We start from the raw sequence: 13876 nt of genomic DNA on the forward strand, positions 1-13876 counted from the left end.
TCTTCAATTTAAGTCTGAATTTGGCAATAAGGAGTTCATGGTCTGAGCCACAGTCAGCTCCTGGTCTTGTTTTTGCTGACTGTATAGAGCTTCTCCATCTTTGGCTGCAAAGAATATAATCAATCTGATTTTGGTGTTGACCACCTGGTGATGTCCATGTATAGAGTCTTCTCTTGTGTTGTTGGAAGAGGGTGTTTGTTATGACCAGTGCATTTTCTTGGCAAAACTCTATTAGTCTTTGCCCTGCTTCATTCCGTATTGCAAGGCCAAATTTGCCTGTTACTCCAGGTGTTTCTTGACTTCCTACTTTTGCATTCCAGTCCCCTATAATGAAAAGGACATCTTTTTTGGGTGTTAGTTCTAAAAGGTCTTGTAGGTCTTCATAGAACCATTCAACTTCAGCTTCTTCAGCATTACTGGTTGGGGCATAGACTTGGATTACTGTGATACTGAATGGTTTGCCTTGGAAACGAACAGAGATCATTCTGTCGTTTTTGAGATTGCATCCAAGTACTGCATTTTGGACTCTTTTGTTGACCATGATGGCCACTCCATTTCTTCTGAGGGATTCCTGGCTGCAGTAGTAGATATAATGGTCATCTGAGTTAAATTCACCCATTCCAGACCATTTCAGTTCGCTGATTCCTAGAATGTCGACATTCACTCTTGCCATCTCTTGTTTGACCACTTCCAATTTGCCTTGATTCATGGACCTAACATTCCAGGTTCCTATGCAATATCGCTCTTTATAGCATCGGACCTTGCTTCTATCACCAGTCACATCCACAGCTGGGTATTGTTTTTGCTTTGGCTCCATCCCTTCATTCTTTCTGGAGTTATTTCTCCACTGATCTCCAGTAGCATATTGGGCACCTACTGACCTGGGGAGTTTCTCTTTCAGTATCCTATCATTTTGCCTTTTCATACTGTTCATGGGGTTCTCAAGGCAAGAATCCTGAAGTGGTTTGCCATTCCCTTCTCCAGTGGACCACATTCTGTCAAATCTCTCTACCATGACCTGCCCGTCTTGGGTTGCCCCACGGGCATGGCTTAGTTTTACTGAGTTAGACAAGGCTGTGGTCCTAGTGTGATTGGATTGACTAGTTTTCTGTGAGTATGGTTTCAGTGTGTTTGCCCTCTAATGCCCTCTTGCAACACCTACCGTCTTATTTACAGCCTATATTTAACAATATTGCATTATACACTTGAAATTCGTTAAGAAGGTAGATCCTATGTTAAGGGCCCTTACCATAAAAGAAAGAAAATTATTTAACTTGATAAATAAAGCAATGGAAGGAATCTTTTGGATCTGATGAATGTTTATAGCTTTGATTTTGGTCATTATGTGGGACCAAATTCATCAAGTTGTATATATTAAATATGTACAGCTTATGGTATGTCACTCATGCCTCAATATAGTGGTGTTTAAAAGAATTCTAAGAGAATACTTGGAACAGTTGTACCCTAATGAAAAGAACACAGATGAAATGGACAAAATTCCTAGATATACATAAATTATGAAAACTGACCCCAGAAGAAATAGGAAATCTGAATAGATCTATAACAAAGAGATTGAATCAATAATGAAAAACTTCCCATTAAGAAAATTTAGTATCAGGTTGCTCTGCCACTGAGTTCTTAACAAATATTTAAAGAATTAATATCAATCCTTTTCAAACCTTCCAGAAGAGAGAACAGAAGAGAACACTTCCTTAATCATTCTGTGGGGCCATATTACCTTCATAGCAAAGCCACAGAGGGACGCTACAAGAAGATTGCATACCGGCATCCCTTATGAATATATTAATAGATGCAAAAATCTTCAACAAAATATTAATAAAGCAGATCCTACAGCAAGATAAAAGGACTGCACACTGTGATCAAGTGGAAATTTTCCCCGGGACTTAAGGTTCAACATACAAAATCATCTAAAGTAATAAAGCACAGTAACAGAACAAAGAAAGGAAATTCACATGATCCTCTCCATGCAGCAAAAACTTTGACAATATCCAACACCCTTTCAGGATAAATACATTCAGAAAACAAAAAAATGGAAGATCCTCAACATGGTAGAAAGTACTTATGAAAAAATCCCAGTTAATATCATACTCAAAGGTAAAAGACTGGCAGCATTTTCCTCCCAAGATTAGAAACTAGACAAGAAGGCCCACCTCACTGTTTTTCAACACTGTACTGAAATTCTAACCAACAATTAGATAAGAAAAAGGAAAAGCATCCACATTGGAAAGGAAAGAGTAAAGTTATTTCTGTTCACAAATGACATTATCCTATCTATAAAACGTTCCAAATAGGGACTTCCTTGGCGATCCAGTGGTTAGGACTCCACGCTCTGCTTCAAGGAGCACAGGTTCAATCCCTGGTCAGGGAACTAAGATATGGCATGCCATGCAATGAGGCCAAAAAGACCCCAAAAACTCCTGAATAATTGTTTTAACTATTAGAACTAATAAATGAATCCAGCAAAGTTGTGGTTACAAAACAACACACACACAGCTGTGTTATTATACATCAGCAATGAACAATCTGAAAGGAAATTAAGAAAACAATTTCACAATTTACAATACTATCAAAAAGAATAATATATCTATGAATAAATTAACTCAAGAAGGCAAAAGACTTGTACATGGAAACTAAAAACATTGCTGAAAGAAATTAGAGAAGACCTAAGCAAATGAGAAAACATCTTGTGTTCATAGATTTGAGGACTTAATAATTTTTGTTACAAAGGCAATACAGTTGGCCCTCCCTATCCACAGATTCCACATCCATAGATATGAAGGATATGTCTATGAATATACTATACATCCACTACACTTTGCCATTTTATATAGGGGACTTGAATATCTATAAATTTTGGTATATAAGGAAAGTCCTGGAACCAATCTCCACAGATAATAGGGACAACTGTACTCCACAAAGTGGTCTACAAATCCAATGCAATTCTTATCAAAATTTCAATGATCTTATTTACAGAAATGAAAAAGCAGATCTTCAAATTACTATGGAATTTCTATGACTCTTGAATAGTCAAAACAATCTTGAAAAAATAACAAATTTGGAGGACTGACATTTTCTAATTTCAAAATTTACTTAAAAAACTACCATAATAAAAACAATGCAGTACTATCACACACAAAAATAAACTCGTAATGGCTTAAAGACTTAAACATAAGACATGACACCATAAAACTCTTGGAAGAAAGCATAGGCAAAACATTCTCCGACATAAATCATACCAATGTTTTCTTATATCAGTCTCCCAAGGCAATAGAAATAAAAACAAAAATAAACAAATGGGATCTAATAAAACTTATAAGCATTTGAACAGCAAAAGAAACCATAAATAAGAAAGGAGGGAAGGAAGAAAAGACAACCTACGGAATGGGAGAAGATACTTGCAAATGATAAAACAGAAAAGGAATTAATCTCTAAAATATATAAACAGCTCAACAACAACAAAACAAACAACCCAATTGAAAAATGGGCAAAGACCTTAATAGACATTTCTCCAAAGAAGACATACAGATGGCCAGTAGACACATGAAAAGATGCTCAGCATCGCTAATTATTAGAGAAATGCAATCAAAACTACAACAAAGTACCACCTCACACCAGTCAGAATGGCCATCACTAAAAACTCTACAAATGCTGGAGAGCGTATAGAGAAAAAGAAGTCCTCCTATACTGTGGGTAGGAATGTAAGCTGGTGCAGCCACTACAGAAAACATGCAGCTTCCTCCAAAAACTAAAAACAGAATTACCATATGATACAGCAATCCCACTCCTGGTCCCAGACAAAACTAAAATTGAAAGGTACATGTACCCCTATGTTCACAGCAGCACTGTTCACAGTAGCCAAGTTATGGAAACAACCTAAATGTCCACTGACAGATGAGTGGATACAGACGATGTGTACATACATACAATGGAATACTGCTCAGCTATAAAAAAGAATGAAACAATGCCATTTGCAGCATCATGGATGCAACCAGAGATGCTCCATACTGACTGAAGTAAGCTAGAAAGAAAAAGACAAATACCATATGATATCACTTAGCTGTGGAATCTAAAATATGGCACAAATGAACGTATCTACAGAACAGAAACAGACTCACAGACATAGAGAACAGACTTGCGGTTGCCAAGGTGAAGGGGGTGGGGGAGGGAAAGACTGGGAGTGGTGGATTAGCAGATGTAAACTACTATATATAGGATGGATAAGCAACAAGGTCCTCCTGTATACCACTGGGAATCATATGCAATATCCTGTGATAAACCATCATGGAAAAGAACACGAATGTCTGTATCTGTCTGAGTCCCTTTGCTGTACAGCAGAGATTGGTACAACATTGTAAATCTACTATACATCAATTAAAAAAAAAGAAAACAGCATGGTGCTGGCATAAGGACAGACACAGTGCTGGGACACCTACATATCCGTATGCAAAAAAAGAAGCTGGACTCCTACCAGCATGCTGCTGCTGCTGCTGCTGTCCCTACCAGCATACATAAAAATTAAAATGGATCAGTGACCTAAATATAAAAGGTAAAGCCATAAGATTCTTTTTTTAATATATTTTTATTGAGGTGAAATTCACATAACATTAACCATTTCAAAATGTACAATTCAGTGGCATTTAGTATAATACAGTCCCAACGTTTTGCAACCACCAAATGCAAGAGCATTTTTGAAAGGGCTCGTGTGGGGAAAAGAAGGTTTACATGGATGCTGGGCAGTCATTGGGTGAAATGCAATGTGTCTGCCCACCACCTCTTGCTTTGGACAACCCTGCCCCTTTTCCATGGGGTGCTGGTTGAATCTGTCAGTCCCCAAACCACCTCCTACATCCACTTAAAGGGGAGGGCATGTGATCCACAGTATCCCACAGGCAGTAGAACCTGTAAAACCATAAAATTCGTATAAGAAGACAACGGGATAAATTTTTATGAGCTTGGATTTGGCAAGTGGATTCTTAGATATGACACCAAAAGCACAAGCAACAAAAGAAAAAAGACAAATTCATTCATTAAAATTAAACAAACAAACTTCTGTGCACCAAAGGACATTGTTAGGAAAGATAAAGACTGGAACTTCCCTGGTGGTCCAGTGATTTAGACTTTCACTGCAGGCGGTGTGGGTTTGATCCGTGGTCAGGGTCAGGGAACTAAGATCCCCCATGCTGCGTGCATTGGGGTGGGGTTAGGGAGCCATGAGGGGGAAAGAACGAAAAGAAAGGAAAAAAACAACCTACAAAATAGGAGAAAATACTTTCAAATCATATATCTGATAAGGGTCTAGTATTCAAAATATATAAAAGACTCTTATAACTCAACAACAAATATGCAAAGAAGCCAATTTTAAAATGGGCAAAGGACTTGAATAGACATTTCTCTAAAGAAGTTAGGCAAATGATTAACAAACACATGAAAAGATGTGTTGTAAGAATTGAGAATAGGTACTCAATTAAATATTCGTACATGACTGTTTATAGCAGCACTATGTGCAATAAATAAAAGGTGGAAACTACTCACAGCAGCACTGTTCACAATAGCCAAGTCATGGAAACAAGCTAAATGTCCACCGACAGATGAATGGATACAGTGGATGTTCATCAGTGGATGAATGGATAAGCATTCATCCATGTTCATCAGTGGATGAATGGATAAGCAAAATGCAGTGTATACATACAATGAAATATCATTCAACCAAGAAAATGAAGTACTAATAAAACACAGATGAACACAAAACACATTACGCTAAGTCAAAGAGGCCAGACATACAAAGTCACACATTGCATGATTCCAATTTTATGCAACATCCAGGATAGGTAAATCAATAGAGATAGAACACAGACTGATGGATGGTTTTGTGAGGGGCTGGAGAAAGGAGGAATGGGGAATAATTGTTTAATAACAAAGTTTTTTTGGAGGTGATGAAAATGTTTTGGAACTAGACAGAGGTGATGGTTGTTCAACACTGTGAGTTTACCAAATGCCACTGGATTGTTCACTTTAAAATTAGTTTATGTTATGTGAAAAAGTTGGCTTAAAGCTCAACATTCAGAAAACGAAGATCATGGCATCTGGTCCCATCACTTCATGGGAAATAGATGAGCAAACAGTGGAAACAGTGTCAGACTTTATTTTTGGGGGGCTCCAAAATCACTACAGATGGTGACTGCAGCCATGAAACTAAAAGACGCTTACTCCTTGGAAGGAAAGTTATGACCAACCTAGACAGCATATTCAAAAGCAGAGACATTACTTTGCCAACAAAGGTCCGTCTAGTCAAGGCTATGGTTTTTCCTGTGGCCATGTATGGATGTGAGAGTTGGACTGTTAAGAAGGCTGAGCGCCAAAGAATTGATGCTTTTGAACTGTGGTGTTGGAGAAGACTCTTGAGAGTCCCTTGGACTGCAAGGAGATCCAACCAGTCCATTCTGAAGGAGATCAGCCCTGGGATTTCTTTGGAAGGAATGATGCTGAAGCTGAAACTCCAATACTTTGGCCACCTCATGCAAAGAGTTGACTCATTGGAAAAGACTCTGATGCTGGGAGGGATTGGGGGCAGAAGGAGAAGGGGACGACAGAGGATGAGATGGCTGGATGGCATCACTGACTCGATGGACGTGAGTCTGAGTGAACTCTGGGAGTTGGTGATGGACAGGGGGTCGCAAAGAGTTGGATATGACTGAGCGACTGAACTGAACTGATGTTAATTTTACCTCAGTCAATTCAGTTGCTCAGTTGTGTCTGACTCTTTGGGACCCCATTAATCGCAGCATGCCAGGCTTCCCTGTCCTGTCATCAACTCCTGGAGTCTACCCAAACTCATGTCCATTGAGTCGGTGATTTCATCCAACCATCTGATCCTCTGTTGTCCCCCTGTCCTCCTGCCCTCAATCTTTCCCAGCATCAGGGTCTTTTCACCTCACTAAAAAAAAAAAAAAAAAATTTACCTCACTGAAAAAAAAAATAGTATGGATAAAAAACAGGGAAGAATTTCACAAACTTCAAGCAAGCATAGAATTTCTGAACAGGATATAAAAAGCCCTAAGCATTAAAAAAAAACTGATAAACTGTACTTCAGCCAAATTTAAGTCTTTGCTCATTAACAGAACAAGATGATCAAAAGCAAAGCTACAGAGTAGGGAAAGGATTCACAATACATTTATCTGATAAAGGACTCATCCTGAATATATAAAGAATTCAAACATATCAATATTAAAAGATAACCCCCCAAAAATGGGCAGAAGGCCTGAAAAAAATACTTCAAAAAAGATCTATGAATAGGCAAAAAGTACATAACATGTTTATTATAGTTAATACCCAGAGAAATACAAATTAAAACCACAGTAAGACATCACCACAGTAAGACATCACCACACACACACATGAGCGTGTGAGTTAAAGGACTGACAGGTGGCAAAGAGATGGAGTATCTGGAGTCCTCATATATAGCTGTAAAATGATACAATTACTTGAGAAAAACTTAGGAATTTTTAATAAAGATTTTAAAAAAACAAACAAACACTGACCCCCATGACTCAACCATTCCACTCTTAGGCATTTACTAGAGAGAAGTGAAAACTTATGTCCACAAAAAGTCTTGCCCAGAAGTGTTTGGTGTGTGTGTATACATACATATACATACATATATATATATATATATATACATACATATATATATATATATACACATGTATCTTTAAAAATTGGACACAATCCAAAATATACATCAACAGGAGAATGGATAACCAAATTATGATGTATTTGTACAATGGAATACTATTCGGCAATAAAAAGGAACAAAGACCTGATTCTCACAACACGAATAACATGATGGTAAACAGAATGAGAAAAAAAAATCAGACACAAGAACATATATGGTATGATTTCATCTTAGAAAGTTCCGTTACAGGCAAAAAACTCATCTATAATGATCGAAATCAGAACAGTTGTCTCTAGGAGGAAGTGGGAAGGGGCTGGAAAAGGGGCCTCAGGGAACATTCACAAGTAATGGGAAATCTAGATTTGAGTGATGTTTACATGGGTGTACACATTTGTCAAAATTCACCGACTTGTACCCTTAAAAATCTATGCATTTTAAATATGTAAAATACTTCTCAATTTTTGTTTTAAAATCACACAGGCATCAGATTTTTCTACAGCAACATTCAAAGCAGAAGACAGTAAAGAAATGTCTACCAAGTTCTGAAGGAAGGAGTGTGGACCATGAGGAAGGTGGTCAAAGGTACAAACGTCCAGTTATAAAATAAGTAAGTACTAGGGATATAACCCGGAGAAGGCAATGGCAACCCACCCCAGTACTCTTGCCTGGAAAATCCCATGGACAGAGGAGCCTGGTGGGCTGCCGTCTATGGGGTCGCACAGGGTCGGACATGACTGGAGCGACTTGGCAGGCAGCAGGGATATAACCTGGAGGAAGAAATGGCAACCCACTCCAGTGTTCTTGTCTGGGAAATCCTATGGACGGAGTAGCCCGGTGGGCTGTGTCCATGGGATCACAAAGGAGTCGGACATAACTTAGTGACTAAATAACAATGAAGAGGGATATAAAATGATGACTATAGTTGACAGTGGTGCGTGATACCCATGGAAGTCGTGAAGAGAGTAGATTCTAAGAGTTCTCATTACAAGGAAAAGTTTTTTTTTTCTTAAATTTTTCTTTTAATTGTATCTATATGAGATGATTCTCCATGCAAGAATACTGGAGTGGGTTGCCATTTCCTTCTCCAGGGGATCTCCCCAACCCAGGAATCAAACCTGGGGCTCCTGCGTTGGCAGTCAAGTTCTTTACTGCTAGTGCCAGCTAGGAAGCTATGAGATGATGGATGATAAATAAACTTACTACAATAATTATTTCACAATATGCATAAATCAAGCCTTTATGATGAACACCTTAAACTTACATAGTGCTGTGTGTCAATTATATCTCAATAAAACTGGAGAAAAAAGATACAAGACAATTTTCTTTTAATTTAGAAGAGCTTGTTGGTTCACAAATTGGCCCTGTACATGGAAGGCAAGGAGAGACAGAAGAAAGAGGGAGATCATTCCAGATTAGAAGGTGGCATATTTAATAAGCAAGGGAACTTACTTTCAAGGTTCACTTTGGGCAGCTGCAGACAAGTAGATCTCTGCACACACCAACCAGGATCTTAAAAGTTTATGTAGAGGCCTTAATGAGGTTTGGTCATGTACCATCCAGATGTTCTCAACAACACATTACTCCGTCAAGGCTGCATCCTGGCAACAGCTCCCACTATGGGAATGGCAAGCAGACATACATTCCAAGGACAGGGAGGGAATAAGGAGCTTCTGATTTCCTGAGTCTACCTCAAGGGTCAACCAGCTTTATGCTCTTTGGATGACCTCCTCCAACAGAGCCTAAAGAGACTCAACAACTAAAGATAATGTAGTGTGCTGGATGAGGTCCTAGAACAGAAAAAGGACATTAGGTAAAAACTAGGAAATCTGACCTCAAAATATTTAAACCAGTCAACCTTTTATTCAAGCAAAAAAGCCAAGAGGCAAACATCCTAAGGTATGTTCACTTTGTAAAAAGATTTGAGATTTACCTCTATGAATCGTGTACATTTTTCAATAAAAATTTATTTTACATCTGTATAATGGGTATATTAATAAAACCTACTTAATATAGGTATTGCATAAAATGAAATAACCTATGCACAATATGTATAATAACATATATATAAGAGATTCTTGAACACAATAAATAATAAACGTTGTTTATTGTTTACATTAAAAGGATAAGAACACTCCTAGTTTACATTTTTAAAATTCTGGAAGGAGAGGGAGGAAGAGAATGGGAGTAAATATGAAAAAAAATTAGGCAGAAGTTGATAATTCTAAAAGGTAGCTAATGGGTCCACTGAGGTATTCTACTTTTTACATATAATTTTTCATAATAAAAAGGGGGATATAACCACTGGAAGCAAGGGGGTCTTTTTATTAAGAAGAATTTCTATTAAAATTTGGCAAAGTAAACTAATAAAACCTAAGATTTGAAATCTTTCCTGGGTGGTATGGTCAACATGGTGAGTAGGAAGACCCTGAGCTCATGGGCATAATGAAATCACAACTCTACAAAGAAACTATTGATAAGAAAAATGAGAAGACTAGCAGAAAAGATCTACAACTAAAGATATAAAGAAGGAACCACAAGGAGTAGGAAGGGGAGAGATGTGATAGAGTCAAGACCCATATCCCCAGATGGGAGATCCACAAACAGAAGAACAATTTTAATTGCTGAGGTTCTGTCCAAGGAGTGAGTGATCTGAGCCCTGCATTGAGCTCCCCAGCCCAGGAGTCCACTGCATTTATATACAATTAGAACAAACTATCAGCAAAAGAAATTAATAAAACAATTCCATTTACAATCACATCAAAAGAAATAAAATACCTAGGAATAAATCTAAGGAGGTAAAAGATCTGTATTCGGAAAACTTTAACAGGCTGATGAAAGAAACTGAAGATGACACAAACTGATAGAAAGATATATCATGTTCATGGATTAGAAGAATTAACACTGTTAAAATGACCATACTATCCAAAGCAATCTACAAATTCCGTGAAATCTCTATCAATACACCAATGGCATTCTTCACAGATCTAGAACAAATAATTCTAAAAATTTTAATAAAATACAAAAGTGCTCAAATAACCAAAACAATCTCGATAAAGAAGAACAGAACTGAAGGTATCAGACTCCCTGATTCCAAACTATATTATAAAGCTACAGTCATCAAAACAATATGCACTGGTGTGAAAACAAGACACACAGATCAATGGAACAGAATAGAGAGCCCACAAATGAATCCACACATATATGGGCTCATTATATTAATGATTATATGGGCAATTAAACTATGACAAAGGAGGCAAGAATACACAACGGGAAAAAGACAACCTCTTCAATAAATAGCGTTGGTAAAACTGGACAGCATGCAAAAGAATCAAACCGGATTACTTTCTTACATCATGTACAAAAATAAATTCAAAATGCATTTAAAAACAAAATATAATATTGTATGTCAACTATACTTCAATAAAAAATAAAAATAAATGGATTGAAAAATAAAAGGCTTGACCCTCCCGCGCTCGCCCGGGATCCCTGCTCGCGCTGGCTGCGCCAGCCCTTTCCCCCTACCCCGTGTTTCCCCGCGCGTCTTGAGCACCACGGCGACACCATGTTGGGCATGATCAAGAACTTGCTGTTCGGGAGCGTAGAGACTTGGCCTTGGCAGGTCCTGAGCAAAGGGAGCAAGGGAGATGTCTTCTATGACGAGAGGGCCTGTGAAGGCGGGAAGTTTGCCACAGTGGAAGTGACAGATAAGCCTGTGGATGAGGCTCTGAGGGAGGCAATGCCTAAAGTCATGAAGTATGTGGGAGGCTCCAATGATAAGGGACTCGGAATGGGGATGACAGTTCCTATTTCCTTTGCTGTGTTCCCCAGTGACGATGGGGACCTACAGAAGAAATTAAAAGTCTGGTCCCAGATTCCAAACAAGTTTCAAAGCGACCCGCCAGCTCCCAGCGATGACAGCATTAAGATCGAAGACAGGGAAGGCATCACTGTCTATTCCACGCAGTTTGGTGGTTATGCTAAGGCAGCTGATTACACTGCCCAAGCCGCCCAGCTGCGGTCCGCCCTGGAGAGCACAGCCAAGTACCAGACTGACTTCTACTTCTGCACTGGGTATGACCCTCCCATGAAGCCCTACGGACGTCGCAACGAGGTCTGGCTGGTGAAGAGCAGTGAATGAGTCACTGGCTGTGCCCCAAGCTCCGCGGGGGTCTGCATCTGTGCCCACTTCCCCTGGGAAGAAGCAGCGCCCCCGTGCCACTCCAGCAGAACCAACTTCCCTTCAGAGCCAGTCACTGCCAATTTCCTGAGATAAGCACCGTCCAGATGCTGAGGCTCTGTTTCTCTTGGTGGGAAATAACGTACCCACGATATACATGCATCCTTCTAATTGACTAATAGACAATTCAGTGGTAGGCCAGAAAAACCCAGCAGCATTTTTCCAGCTCTCTGGATCCCCTAAAAACAGATATTTACAAATCATGAAAACTGTATTTTTATTAATCCACGAAGAAGTGTGATTTACGCGTGATCTTTCATATGTAATTCTTAGAAGAGCTTTCTTTAAAAAGAAGCCAAAAATAAAGATCTTTGACTTAAAACAGCTGAAAAAAAAAAAAGAAAGAAAAATAAAAGGCTTAAATTTAACACCTAAAACCATAAAACTTCTAGAAGAAAACATAAGCTGTAAGTTTTTTGACACTGGTCTTGATAATTTTTTTGCATGTGTCTCCTCAGGCAAGGGAAACAAAACCAAATGGGACTATATCAAACTAAAAAGCTTTTGCACAGTAAAGGAAACTATTAATGAAGTGAAAAGGCCACTTACTGAATTACAGAAGATATAACTGCAAATGATCTATCTGATAAGGGGTTAATATCCAAAATATACAAAAACTCAAACAACTCAAGATAGAAAGAATACACCCAACTCTCACATCCATACGTGACTCCTGGAAAAACCACAGCTTTGATAAAATGGACCTTTGTTGGCAAAGTAATGTCTCTGCTTTTTAATATGCTGTCTAGGCTAGTCATAGCTTTTCTTCCAAGGAGCAAGCATCTTTTAATTTCATGGCTGCAGTCACCATCTGCAGTGATTTTGGAGCCCCCAAAAATAAAGTCTGTCACCATTTCCATTGTTTTCCCATCTATTTGCCATGAAGTGATGGGACCAGATGCCATGATCTTAGTTTTCTGAATGTTGAACTTTAAGCCAACTTTTTCACTCTCCTCTTTCACTTTCATCAAGAGGCTCTTTAATTCTTCTTCACTTTCTGTCATAAGGGTGGTGTCATCCACATATCTGAAGTTATTGATATTTCTCCCAGCAATCTTGACTCCAGCTTGTGCTTCATCCAGCCCAGCGTTTCTCATGATGTACTCTGCATATAAGTTAAATAAGCAGGGTGACAATATTCAGCCTTGATCTACTCCTTTCCCATTTTCTTTCATTACCTCCATCATAGTTTGGTCTCAGGTCAAACAACAGGGAGGGATCACAGCCCCACCCATCAACAGAAAATTGGATTAAAGATTTACTGAGCATGGCCCCGCCCATCAGAACAAGACCCAGTTTCTCCCAGTCAGTCTCTCCCATCAGGAAGTTTCCATAAGCCTCTTATCCTTATCCATCAAAGAGCAGACAGAATGAAAACTACAATCACAGAAAACTAATCAAACTGATCACATGGACCACAGCCTTGTCTAATTCAATGAAACTATGAGCCATGCCATGTAGGGCCACCCAAGACGGATGGGTCATGGTGGAGAGTTCTGACAAAATGTGGTCTACTGGAGAAGGGAATGGCAAACCACTTCAGTATTCTTGCCTTGAGAACCCCATGAACAGTGTGAAAAGGCAATAAGATATGACAGTGAAAGATGAACTCCTCAGGTTGTTAGATACCCACAACATGCTACTGGAGATCAATGGAGAAATAACTCCAGAAAGAATGAAGAGACAGACCCAAAGCAAAAACAACTCCCAGTTGTTGATGTGACTGGTGATGGAAGTAAAGTCCAATGCTGTAAAGAACAATACTGCATAGGAACCTGGAATGTTGGGTCCATGAATCAAGGAAAATTGGAAGTGGTCAAACAGGAGATGGCAAGGGTGAACATTGACATTTCAGGAATCAGTGAACTAAAATGGACTGGAATGGGAAAATTTAACTTATATCTACTACTGTGGGCAAGAATCCCTTAGAAGAAATGGAGTAGCCC

The 13876-nt window shown here is 38.8% G+C and overlaps 1 protein-coding gene and 1 pseudogene across 5 annotated transcripts in view; one reads left to right on the top strand and one right to left on the bottom strand.

Annotated features, from left to right (window-relative positions):
• IQCF3 (IQ motif containing F3) overlaps nucleotides 1-13876 on the bottom strand; it is an 84952-nt gene that overhangs the window by 64603 nt on the left and 6473 nt on the right. Inside the window, exon 1 of one of the 5 annotated variants that reach the window (XM_070776604.1) lies at nucleotides 9143-9482. The exons of the other annotated variants lie outside the window; for them this stretch is intronic. The gene's annotated coding sequence lies outside the window, so the exon portion shown is untranslated. Of the gene's footprint in view, nucleotides 1-9142; nucleotides 9483-13876 lie in introns of those variants that run through there. 5 annotated transcript variants of the gene reach the window in all.
• On the top strand, nucleotides 11161-12254 carry LOC109575929 (heme-binding protein 1 pseudogene; annotated as a pseudogene).

The sequence above is a fragment of the Bos indicus genome, chromosome 22 (assembly GCF_029378745.1).
Source record: "Bos indicus isolate NIAB-ARS_2022 breed Sahiwal x Tharparkar chromosome 22, NIAB-ARS_B.indTharparkar_mat_pri_1.0, whole genome shotgun sequence".
Lineage (NCBI taxonomy): Eukaryota > Metazoa > Chordata > Mammalia > Artiodactyla > Bovidae > Bos > Bos indicus.